Here is a 12,006-nt window from a genome sequence, read left to right on the forward strand (position 1 = left end):
GTTCTGCAACTGCATACAGCTTTATAGTTGTATACATCCGACAACTCCCTGAGAACCAGTTCCTACCCAAACAATTCCTCTTTTTAATTCCTAGAAAGCCTGCTCTTCTTCCTATATTTTTTCTGCTCCTCCTCCCTCCTGGAAAAGAGGTTGAGGTATCTGGGGACAGACAGACCTCCCTGAGAAGGTAACAGTTTAGGTAACTACAGTTTAAAGTCCAGCCAAAGCCTTCATCCTTATCTCACTGTCAGTTGTCATATAAGGAAATAGTTCAGGCACAGAGATGTCCTCCCTTCCTTGGGTCATGAGTTATTTTCATAGTTTTCCTAACTAGCCTTCCCTTAAAATGGGAGCTCAAGAACAAACCTCTGCCATGTTTACCTCAGACCTGGACAGAACATGGCTTTAATTTCTTTTGGTGTGAGATGGGGAAGATTTGGCCTCCTTGAGGGTAACAACCCATGCAATTTCTATTATTATCTGATCTTTCCCCTGATGTAGTTGAGCATAAATTCAGCTAATGTGGGCTTAGGGGTTTTGCTGACAGGCCTCTAGTGCATGATACGGGATACACACCTACAGAATTATTTGCCTAGCACGTATTTTCTAAGAATCAATTCCCTCCCCACTTCCACTCTCACAACTCCTCCCCACCTACATTTTTTGCCACAGGAGCCCCTGTAAGGGTACATCAGGCCCCAGCTCCCTGGTCACTGTTCATTCCTTTTCAGGTAAGCACTGGACTTAAGCTGATCCACAGTCCTTTTTGTGGCTTGTGGCCTTGGAATGAGATATGAGTTGAACTAATCTCTCTCCAGTGGCTCCATACGTAAGGTATAAACTTCAGGTGCTTCTGGTAAGCAAGTCTTCCACCAAGTAGAGAAAGGCTGTCTAAAATGAGAGAGAGTAAAGCCCAGAGAGTAAATGCCCAGAGAGGCATGTGAGATTGAGAAAAATCTTGACAACTTCCTAGTCCCTGGCTTGAAGTGTTTATAACCCAGTCGCACCTCTGTTCTTCCTGTGTTTCGATTATTCAATGCTTCCTAGAAGCCTATTTTTTAAAAAAACCCACCAGTAACCTTTCTTGCAGAAGGTAATTCATGTTTCTAACATCTGTAGACAAAAATTTCTAAAAATCATATAATCTGGCCAATGCCACACTGTCTACTGATAACATCACCTACCTGACTGCTAGGAGAATTGAGATGATTGATGGGAGAAGCACTTTGTCATATGTAAAATACAATACAAAGATACGGTTCTTCTAAAGTCTTCATATTCAACCAACTGGGAATAAAAATTTCTGCTTTAAGACCAAAGGGTTTGTCATGCTTCACAATTTCCTTACTTTCTCATACTTTTTGTAATACATTATCACTTTTTATGATCTTGAGATTTATCTAATAAGAAGTTATCTTTACAGTAATAGAACTCTGAATACAAATGTAACACATCATTGAAGTGTTACATAACATTTGTAAATAACATTTAATAAATAATAACATTGTAAAATGGTCCACTGTACATCTAAACATGTAATACCTGGATGCTGAGGGATCTGTGAAGTTAGCAAGACATCCTGAAGCTATTTTAAATATTTTTAAACTTCTAAAGACAACTGTATATGCACTGTATATTTATTTACAGAAGTTAACTATAACATCTTATTTCTTTGTTTGGGGCTAGAATTATATCATTTCAGTCTGGCAACTGTCTAGCTCACGTTGCTCAAAAGTTCTGATTGGCTGTTGATGATATCACATGCATTTCTCTGATGAAACAGGGCTCAGACTTTTACCAGGTTAGAAGATGCAAACTGAATACCCACAGCAAAATGGACCTAGGGACAGAGACAGGTTGAGAGCCAAAACGAAGGACTCTGCAGCAGGGAACATCGCCTACACATTCCTCTGCTCACACAAACTTCATTTGAGGGAGACAAGTATGGGTTTATTTACTAGGAAAAATGTTCAAAACATGAAATAAATGGGGAAAACCAAAAAAGGGGTCCTGGGTGAGGAAAAGATTGGTAACTCCTAAACTGCATAGTGTTTCCCTAAGCATGTTTCCCCAAATATAATTCCAAAGTATTACAACGGAGTTATTAAAAAGTTACATAGAAAGATATATATACACACACACACACACACACACTATATTTGGGCAATGCTGGGTCTAATAAACTTGTCTGTTTTGCTACCTGCTTTCTAGTAACTTTTAACATGTTTGTACTTGGTGTATTTCCAAGATGCCATCTCCCAAGCTGAGTACAGAACTCTTCTTTTTTGACACATTTTACCAGACTAGAACCTCATGAAACACATCTTGGAGGAAGCCGATCTAATAAACTCTCATAAAATCTTTCCTATTTGTATTACCTGGCCCACACAGAGATTTCTAAGCAGAGCTGGCCCCATCAATTGGCAGAATATATGAAATGAGAGTTGCTTCACACACCCACCGACAGATCTCTTCCACCTCCCATCAAACCACCTTCATTTCTATCGGTAAAGCGCCATTTCTTTGGTTCTTGAATACTCTTTGCTGTTCCCAATACAGACGCTCCTAAGAAGGGAAACAAAGGAGGCCAGATTTCCTCAAGAACATCCAGGAAAACACCTCCAGCAGCAGAGCAGGGCGAACAGAGAGCCCTGAGGATCTGAGTGAACCGACCTCCAAGCAGCTGAAGGCTTGACACTCATCAGTCAAGCCTCCTGTTGGATTTGACATTCATGCTCATTTTATATTCTACACCATAATACGCCCAAGTTTGCTTTAATATAAAACTACTTTCCGCAGAGCGCCCTGCGGCCGCGCTGATCTGTCTCTTGCTTCAACAGTGTTGGGATCCCACAGGCCCAAGGCCGCCCCTTGCTCCAGCCTCCCAGCACCCTCCAACTTCCAGCCTCCTTTCCAGCCCCCACCCTTGGAACCCAGCACTTAGTTATCCTCGGCCTCCGGGACCAGCCAACGCTGGCTTTTTGTTTTGTTTGTTAGTCTGTTTGAGCTGAGCTCTTTACATCAACCAGGAGCTCCCAGGTTCATCAGAGTTATTCCACCAAGAGCAAGGCCACGGTAACCCCCAGGTCGGCCCGCACCCGCGAGGCCTGCTACACTCACCTCTCCCAGCGGCTCTATTTCCACCGCGACTCGGTGCCTTGGAAGCAGTGGGGAGGTCCACCGGCCGGCCGAGGAGAAGGTCCAGGGCGCCCGGCATTTCTAGAAGACGCCAAACCAGTGCGGCGCAGGCCCCTCTTCCAGGACGTGCAGGCGCCGACCCGTGATGAGTGGGGCAAGGCTCGGGGTGCTGTGGAAGCTCCACGGCCCGGGAGAAGAACCCAGCCGGGTGCTTTTCGGTCCTGCAGTGCAGCGCGCCAGCTCCTCCTTCCTGGAGCTCTCCGCGCGCGCCCGCGAGCACGTGAAGCTCATCAAGAAGATGCGGACTCGATCCTTGGCAGCCCAGAGGCTCCTGAAGGGGCCCTCTGCACCCACCCGGAGTCAGGGCTTCGGCCTGAGTCTCTCCCTGCAGCCCGTGGGCAGCGCTTTAACCACTCTCAAGCTCTCTTCCAAGCTGTGGACAATATGGAGACAATAAAGCTTTTTGTGCGGGAAAAGCAAAGGAAACGTTTATTGCTTGGCAGCAAATATAACAGGTATTATAAGATGCACCATGTTATAGCAGCTATCGGGGACCCTGCGTCAGGCTGTCCATCTAGATGAGAAACAAGCCTTGGGGGAGGGACTTTGGTAAGACCCTCAAGGAGGAAATGAGAGAGGAGAGACACTGAAAGGGGAGGTAGGTGAGAACCTAAGCGGTTGTACAGAGGCCAAGGATGTGTTTGGAACTGTGGGCAGGATCGTTCAAGTGGGGTGTTGCCACCATCCCCCAGAGAGTGAGAGCAGAGGGCAGGGCGGAAAAGCAGTGCTGGGGGAGCTGATCAGTGGAGCGGCGGTCCCTGTTCTTGCTCCAGAGGCTGTAACTCTCTTTCCTTTCTGGTCTGGAAGGCGACTCTGCCCTCAGTAACCTCTCCTCTACTTCCTCTTTCTTTTTCTGTTCCTTAACCTCATTTTTGTTGCCCCTTCTTGATTTCCTCTTCCACTCTCCCCCGAATTTAGATGTAAAGTTTATTATTGTCTCTGTGTTTGGGGGTAGGGGGAGCCGGGAGGGACCAGGATCAAAGTTGTGTCGCCTCCTCTTGTAGAGAAGGGAACAATTTCAGTTCCTTTAATTTCATCCATAAGATCTAAATGGATGTGAACACAATGGGGAAGGGAAAATAACAGTCCACAATGTTTTCCCACTCTGTACCAACTGACATTTGATGCCTGTGTTGGAAGTGTCTTTCTCTATCATTGAGTTTTTGCCACTTTCCAGCTTTTTAAATTGAGAACTCTTTTTCAAATCAATTTATTAGGAACAAAGAAAAATGGTATTATTTTTAGTGTATTTACCATTGTTACCAGTGTTCAGGGCCCGTGAAGGGTAACAGAAAATAACCTTCTGCCTTTGTCCTCATTACCCCTGCAAGCTCATTCTTTCAGACTGGTACTCCTTGTCCTTTGGATGCTATTCATTGAAAGACTTTGCTGGTCATTCTCAGACTTAGCCAAGAAAATGAGAAAGTCCTTTGCTCTCTGTACTCCTCCAAACAAGTTTGTTTCACTTATTAATCTGATGAGTCCAGTTTAACCAAAACTCTGAGCTCCTTTCAAAGTTTATGCTTCTCTACTCCCCAGTGAAGACAGCTTTAGGCTGGGCCTGGCAGTGGGGAAGGGCTTTGGGCTGGCTGTTTCTTTAGCTTCCCACCTCCTTCTTCTACCTGCTTCGCCCCAGCTAATTGATAGAGTTTGTGACACCTCCACAATTAAAGGGTCAGGAGAAAAAGGGAGGACAAAGAAGCAGAAAATATCTTACTCATGTCATGGGTGATACAGCTGCTCCCTGGGCCTAGTAAGTGTTTCAACTTGACTCTCTCATGGGGTGATGTTTTAGGTTCTTGGAAGATTCTCTCTCTTCTGTGGACTTATACTTGCTGTTCCTGTGACAAAGGTATGAATGTCTTTAGAATTAGTTTCTAATACATCTTTCATCAGTCCCTACCTCCTGCCTTTTCTACTGAGGTCTCCTTGCTACCCTAGGGAGCTCTCTTAGGTAGAATCTAAGGCAGCCCCAAGCTAGCTAGCTCTTTCTATTTCCTGCATGTAGTTCACAAAAAGCACACACCTCTGGCCTTTCTCTCAAAGGGAGTGCAGTTACTTCCTAAGCCACAGTTTTCCACTCCACGTGGAAGCCAGCTACTGGATCTAGATTTCTCAAGGTGGAGTCAGATCCAGGTCCGCAGGGTCACTTCCGACTACAGGGGCACAAATCAGGTGGTCTCCCAGAAGCCCTGGTCATGGATCATGGAGTGAGGGAAAAACACCTCCTTTCCCCTTTCAGTGAGCTGAGGGTATTAGCAGCATACTGACCCCTCTCTCTAAAGAAACTTTCCAATTTCCATCCATTCCTGATCTCTTCACATTTAATCCTTTTGTATTCCAAAGTGGGTGAGGGGTGAAGTGTGCAAAACAAGTTGTAACATCTCTGTTGGTTTCATGCATGGTGACTGCTTTCTCCTACCATGCAATTAAAGTTCACATTGATAACATTTGAGCTAAGGTAGGATTTAAATAGGACTTTCCTGGTGGTACAGTGGGTAGGAATCCTCCTGCCAATGCAGGGGACACGAGTTCGATTCCTGATCCAGGAAGATTCCACAGGCCGTGAGCAACTAAGCCCATGCACCACAACTACTGCACCCACGCGACTGCTGTGAGAACCTGAGCTCTGCCGCAGGAGAAGCCGCAGCAGCGAGAAGCCCCTGCACCAGAACAAGAGGGTGGTCCCTGTGCGCTGCAACTGGGGAAAGTCTGTGCACAGCAGCGAAGACCCAGTGCAACCAAACAAAATGAACCCTGAAATTTGAAAACAAGAGTGAAGAATGGTCTGAGTTCAGCCTCCACCTCCAAGAAGCTGCACAGGCCTTTGCAGAACCTTAGAAATGCATGCATGAAGCCATCCCCACTGACAAACACTGGGCTGTTCAGCCCTTCCCATTAGAAAGGAGGTACCTGCGGCCTTCAAGAGTTAAGAGATTTGCTCAGGATCACACAAGTATGGGCAGAAAAATGAGAACCAAATCTTCATCCTTCCGCCTACTCAGATAAGTTTATCATTGTGTGGTCTTGGCCGGCTCCTCCAAATCTCGAGAAACAGAAAATGTGTATGGGTTGGGCGGCCTCTGTGGCCCTATGGTCAGAAGCCTGGCCTCAAATCCTGGCTCCCCATGCACCCCGCTGAATGAACCTGGGGCCAAGCTCTTGTCCTCTAAGCCACAGGTTTCTATCTGTAAAATGACATTGATAATGGCAGAAAGAACATAGTGGGTGACTAACAGGAAATGCTTTCCAAACTGCTCCGCCTGTGTGCTCAGTTGCTTCAGCTGTGTCCAACTCTGGCGACCCTGACTGTGGCATGCCAGTCTCCTCTGTCCGTGGGATTCTCTAGGCAAGAGTACTGGAGTGGGTTGCCATGCCCCCCTCCAGGGGATCTTCCTGACCCAGGGATTGAACCTGTGGTGTCTCCTACATCTTCTGCAGCACAGGCGAACTTTTTACCGCTGAGCCACCCAGGAAGCCCCCCAAACTGCTATACCTTGGGCAAATGTTAACTGCCTTTATTATAACGATATGGAAGAAAGGGTGATGGCAGTGTGTTCAGGATAACCTTAGTCTTAGAATTATTGTGAGGTTTCTTATAAGATCACTAATGTGTAGTGGGGAGCTTCCCTGGGGGCTCAGTGGTAAGGAAAGAATCTGCCCGCCAATGAAGGAGACATGGGTTTGATCCCTGGATGGAGAAGATCCCCTGGAGAAGGAAATGGCAACCCACTTCAGTATTCTTGCCTAGGAAATCCTATAGGCAGAAGAGCCTGTTGAGCTATAGTCCATGGGGTCACAAGAATCGGACATGACTTAGCAACTAAAACAGCAACGTGTAATGACATTGGATCCTAAGAAATGCATGACCTAAACAAGTTCCAATATTTTTCACATAACCTTTTGTCGCTATAAAGCTATTACCAAGCCTATTAGAAGTAAATATACTTTAAGGAAAGTGGTACACGTTACACTAATGGTACAGTGTTAAACAGCAGGAAAGGACACATACATTTTGTCTATATTCAAGAGCTGTAAAAAAATAAAAAGTTAGATAAACAAATGGACACTACGAAGCCCCATGGCACTAAGGCACAGGCGCAGCAAAGTCGTGTCCAGAGCTAAAGGACTCTCACCCCCCGAGGCTGTGGAAGAGGAATTGGCCTTTCTCAGAGGAATCATTTGATAACATACCGCAAGGCGCCCACTCAACACCACGTAGTGCCTGGGAGTCTTTCTAACGTGAAGAGCACAAATACACACCAGGTGCTCCCCAGCAGGAAACATTGGACCTAATTCAAGTCAAGGGCGCAGAGAATGTCAGGGGACATGGAGGAGCATCTTACAGAGGCTCCGAGAAAAGGCTGCTGGCTTTGGAGGGCTCCCCCAGCAGGAAACCCCGCCTTTTACCCTTGTTTGACCTCCTTGGATTGCAAAATAGATGCCAGGCTCTTCTCTGGCCTAAGAGCTCTTAAGAAAGAGGGAAACAGGGCAGGAGAGGAGTACTTAATAGGGGGAAAACTTCAGTATTCATTGTCATCATTTTCTGGGAGAAGTGAGATAGATCAAGGGACAAAGTTCCACTCTAGTGGAAAGCTCTAGTAGTTACCATCCAATTTCAACCTTCCTATCAGAGATTATATGGCCAAGCTTACATTTGTTTTTATTTACATTCATGAAAAGCAAGTAAAGCAAGTTTGAAATTAACCATGTGTAAGTCAAAGCTGTGATCTCTGTGATCAGTATGTGGGTGACTAACGCCTGGATGAGCTTGGTGTAATGTGATACAGGTAAACCAAAGGACATGCTGGCCCAGTTAACTCACCAAAAGCCACCCAGATCCATTTATTTCTGTTTCTTCTTGCTTATTTCCTCAGCAGAATAATACATGTAGGTAATAAATCACTTAAGTGTTTTCTACTATAATTTAAAAGAACATGTTCAATGGGAGGCACACCAATTTTTATTTTTTATTAAAAAGGTTATTTTCCTTTTAGCACTCAGTTAAAGAGACTCTGAAAACCTTCACACCACCGTCTATGAGTCTAGTCATTTCACCCTGAAAGGTCAAACTGGGCTCATCCCTGAAGAGACACTGTGAAATTTATTCTAGGCATTCGGGGGACTCTTGGGCATCCAGGCAAGACATGGCTGAGTGTGGTTACAGGGGGAATGGGGAGAGCAATGAACATTCTGAAATGTGGCCCGAAGATTAAAATCTCTTAAGATAAAATCTGTGTTCGGTCAGCATTTATTTGCCAAGCTAGGGGCCAGCTCTGGATAATCACTGGATTTTTTCAGACTTCCTGAGTCCATTCTGTGACTATGAGCCTCTCCACTGGGGAAATAGAGTCTTAACAATTTAGATTCCCACAGGGAGGAGCCCAGTACCCGGAACTTGATAGTGATCCCACACACACTGAACTGTCATCAAACAGCTAACAAATCATCAAACCCTAAATGTATTTTTCATCTCACTATTCCCCTTCGGTTGCTGCTAGTCTCCCACAGGGACTGGTGCTGTACAGGCAGAAACTGAGTGAATGAGTGAATAAATGGATGTGTTAATAGATGCATATTGTCTGGTTATATATAAAAGCATTTGTAGAGCTTGTGAATGCAATAGTGATTTTTTTCCTAATGGTGTTTGCTCGAATATGGTGCCATTATTCATCATGATAAATGCACCTTTATATTCGTAAGACTGTGTGTTATTTACAAAACGCTTTCATATGCATTATCTTCTTTAATTCTCACAGCAGTGCTGCAAAGTATATTATTATCCCCCACATTAGATAAGAGGTGATTTGTCCAAAGTACACAGTAATTACAGAGTTGGACTTGCACCTAAGTTTTGCCACATACACTTAGCAGTCTTTCCTGGGCTAAAGGGTGAGCAAGAAAACAAAGGTTATAAGCATTTTAAACAGATGCTTGTTTCTGAAGATGTCCTAGTGTTTAGTGCCCAGATGAAGGAAGTGGCATCTCTAAACTGCTGACAAGCTCTCCCACCAGTCACCTGGCTTGCCGCTGGCTACATCTGCTTCTGAATGCATAGCTGTTCTTATGCCAGGTCACTCAATGGAACTTACGTTTAATTATAGCTACTTGATACTAACATAACTAGTGAAAAGAGGGAAAATTCAGACAACTAACCAGTTATTGTTTGGCCCACACAATGACAAACAATGTCTGGGGTAAATTTTTGTCTTTGAGTTGAGCTGCTAAATGCATGGAGATACCACAATTATTTCCTCTCCAGTTAAATGTCAGCCCACAACAAGGAAGCCAGCAGGCTTGAACAGCAGGAGTCAATATTAAAAAAATAAAAAAATCCAGGCCTCAAAATGTGACCTGCTTCCTAAGGCCCCTGGTGCTCTTTTCTTTGCTAATGATCTGTGTTGTTGGCATTGTGGCGGCAGACACACTTTATATCCTAGAGCTGGAAGGACCTTAGAAATCACTTAGTGCAGCAGTTTTCAAACTTTGGAAAAATGAACACTTTATTTAAATAAACCCTAATATAGAAGGGGCTTCCCAGGTAGCTCAGTGGTAAAGAATCTGCCTGCCAATGTAGGAGACAAAAGAGACGCAGGTTCAATCCCTGGGTCAGGAAGATCTCCTAGAGAAGGAAAGGGCAACCCACTCCAGTATTCCTGCTGGGAAAATCCCATGGACAGAGAAGCCTGGTGGGATAGAGTCCGTAGGGTCACAAAGAGTCAGATACAACTCACTAATATAGAAGCCCTGATGAGCAAAGCAAATCCATGCAGGTTTGCTTAGGTTGAGGAGCAGATAGTGAATGGCCTGAGGGGGCCTTCCCAACAGGGCTCTGAAAGTAGGGTAATCTCTTCTTTTGCATGTGAGGAGATGAGGCCTGGAAAGCAAAACTAAGACCAAGAACTTGGAAATCTGTTTTTGTGGTCCTGCTACTCTTAGAATGTCTGTGTCTCTTATCTCAGTTTAACTTTCTTTTCTACCTGAATTCCAGACTCCTCTTGTGCCCCATCATAAGTCCGTTGACTTACACCTGCTTACTGCCTCCAGAACCACCCTAGCATTCTAACCACTACTTAGAGAACATCATATTTCCCAAGTGTACCTGAATTCACAGAAGCCCTTGTTTAAAAAAATGCAGATCCTTCGATTCCCTTCTTTGCGATTCTGATTCTGTTGGCTTGGGGTAAAACCGAAGTGATTCTCTTTGTCAGTGAAGTTTGGGAAATACTTGCTGGGTAGAATGGGCCAAGGATGTCCTCTCATAGAGGCAGTAAAGAGTAAGCCTGAGTGGGCCGTTCGTCACATAAAAAGCCGAAGAAAGCCTCAGTATTCTCAGAAAAGTTTTCTCTTTCCATCATAATCAAGGAATGTCAGTTCTCTGGCATAAAAGAAAAACTTCAACCAAAAAAATTTTTTTTCCATTCACGTTTGAGACCTCGAGGTTTTGAAGGTGCATCACACTGTAATGTCATGTTTGACAGCTGGGTAGGAAGGCAGACCTCAGGCTGTGACCTCTGCTGCCCACACTGACTACGGCCTCCTGACCGTCTGATTTTGGCCAGGCACTCCCATGAGACTTGTGCTTTGCCCACAGGACCTCCTTCAAGTCCTTGCTCCCCTCTCCACCATGGATGTGCTTTATCCAACATGCTGCTCCTCCCAGTGTGGCCTGGTCTCCAGGCCTTACTTATGACCGTATCCTCCCCACTTATATTTGAGATTTTCCCCACTTCCATTTTGTCTCAGGAAAAATATTTACATATGTATCCTTCAAAATCTGGGCTTGTCTTATCTCTTTCCGGAAACCACATGGCTGTAACCTGTCTCTCCACAGACCTGACTCCAAACCCCCCTACCTTGGTCTCTGATGGCTTTTCTATTGATCTTAGAACTGGAGGACCACCCTTTTCCTTTGGAATAATGCTGCCGTTGGTGATGCTGGCCTCAAGGGATAGGGTCAGCAAGAACACTGGGCTTCTCCACACCTCATCATCCCTTAATTTCCTACATTATTATTAGCATGAGCTACTACATGAACAGACTGTAGTGAATATCAGGGGACAATTAGAGAGAATAGATTTACAACTGGATGCCAAAATATAAGAATTGAAGGGAAAGGGGATTTTAAACACATGATAAAGAGTTTCCTTGTGGACAAACTCCAATTCCTAGCCTGCCTTCTGTCCACTGAGGTCTTCAAAGAGAGAGCCCTCTGTGATCCTTCCCCATATGAATAAGAACCCTCCACTCCATAGATTAATTGTATTTATCCTAGAATGTGTCTCAACCACACCCACATTATTCCCCAACACACACATGCACACACACTCACACAGCCTACATGCACAGCCTACCCGGCCTGTAGCAGCACGCTGAGAATATCACTCACACTGCGGAGCAGGGGACACGGGGACAGTTTGGGATGGGTTCCAGGCATATCCTGTCTATTTCAGGGTTACTCTGCAAGTATAAGGTGAAGCTCTACCTCTTTATTCTCCATCCCTACTTCTGTTTCTGTATGAGTCGTTTATTTATTTTTATTGAGGTATATAGTTTGTGGGCAAAATTACATAGGTTTCACAGTGTATAACAGTGATTCATAACTTTTTGAATATCTGGGTCACTTTTAAAATATGCACACATTCTCAAGAAGAAACACAAAGTCACTTTCCTAAAAGTCTCTTTCCCACCTAAGCTGCAAAATTTTCCCAACTCCAAGAGAAAAACATCTTTTATACAATTATACAGAGGAATTATAGACCACTTTACCCCAATCTCCTTGTTGCAGTCCATACCTTCTTCCCCACA

General features: G+C 44.7%; 1 long non-coding RNA gene across 1 annotated transcript in view; it reads right to left on the bottom strand.

The window, feature by feature from the left end:
- Positions 1-3,098: 3,098 nt before the first annotated feature.
- LOC122444918 overlaps positions 3,099-12,006 on the bottom strand; it is a 61,529-nt gene continuing 52,621 nt past the window's right edge. Inside the window, exons 2-3 of the long non-coding RNA XR_006270384.1 lie at positions 4,916-5,039; positions 3,099-3,571 (exon numbers count right to left, since the gene is read on the bottom strand). This is a non-coding gene — a long non-coding RNA (uncharacterized LOC122444918). The remainder of the gene's footprint in view (positions 3,572-4,915; positions 5,040-12,006) is intronic.

This window comes from Cervus canadensis, chromosome 7 (genome assembly GCF_019320065.1).
Source record: "Cervus canadensis isolate Bull #8, Minnesota chromosome 7, ASM1932006v1, whole genome shotgun sequence".
Lineage (NCBI taxonomy): Eukaryota > Metazoa > Chordata > Mammalia > Artiodactyla > Cervidae > Cervus > Cervus canadensis.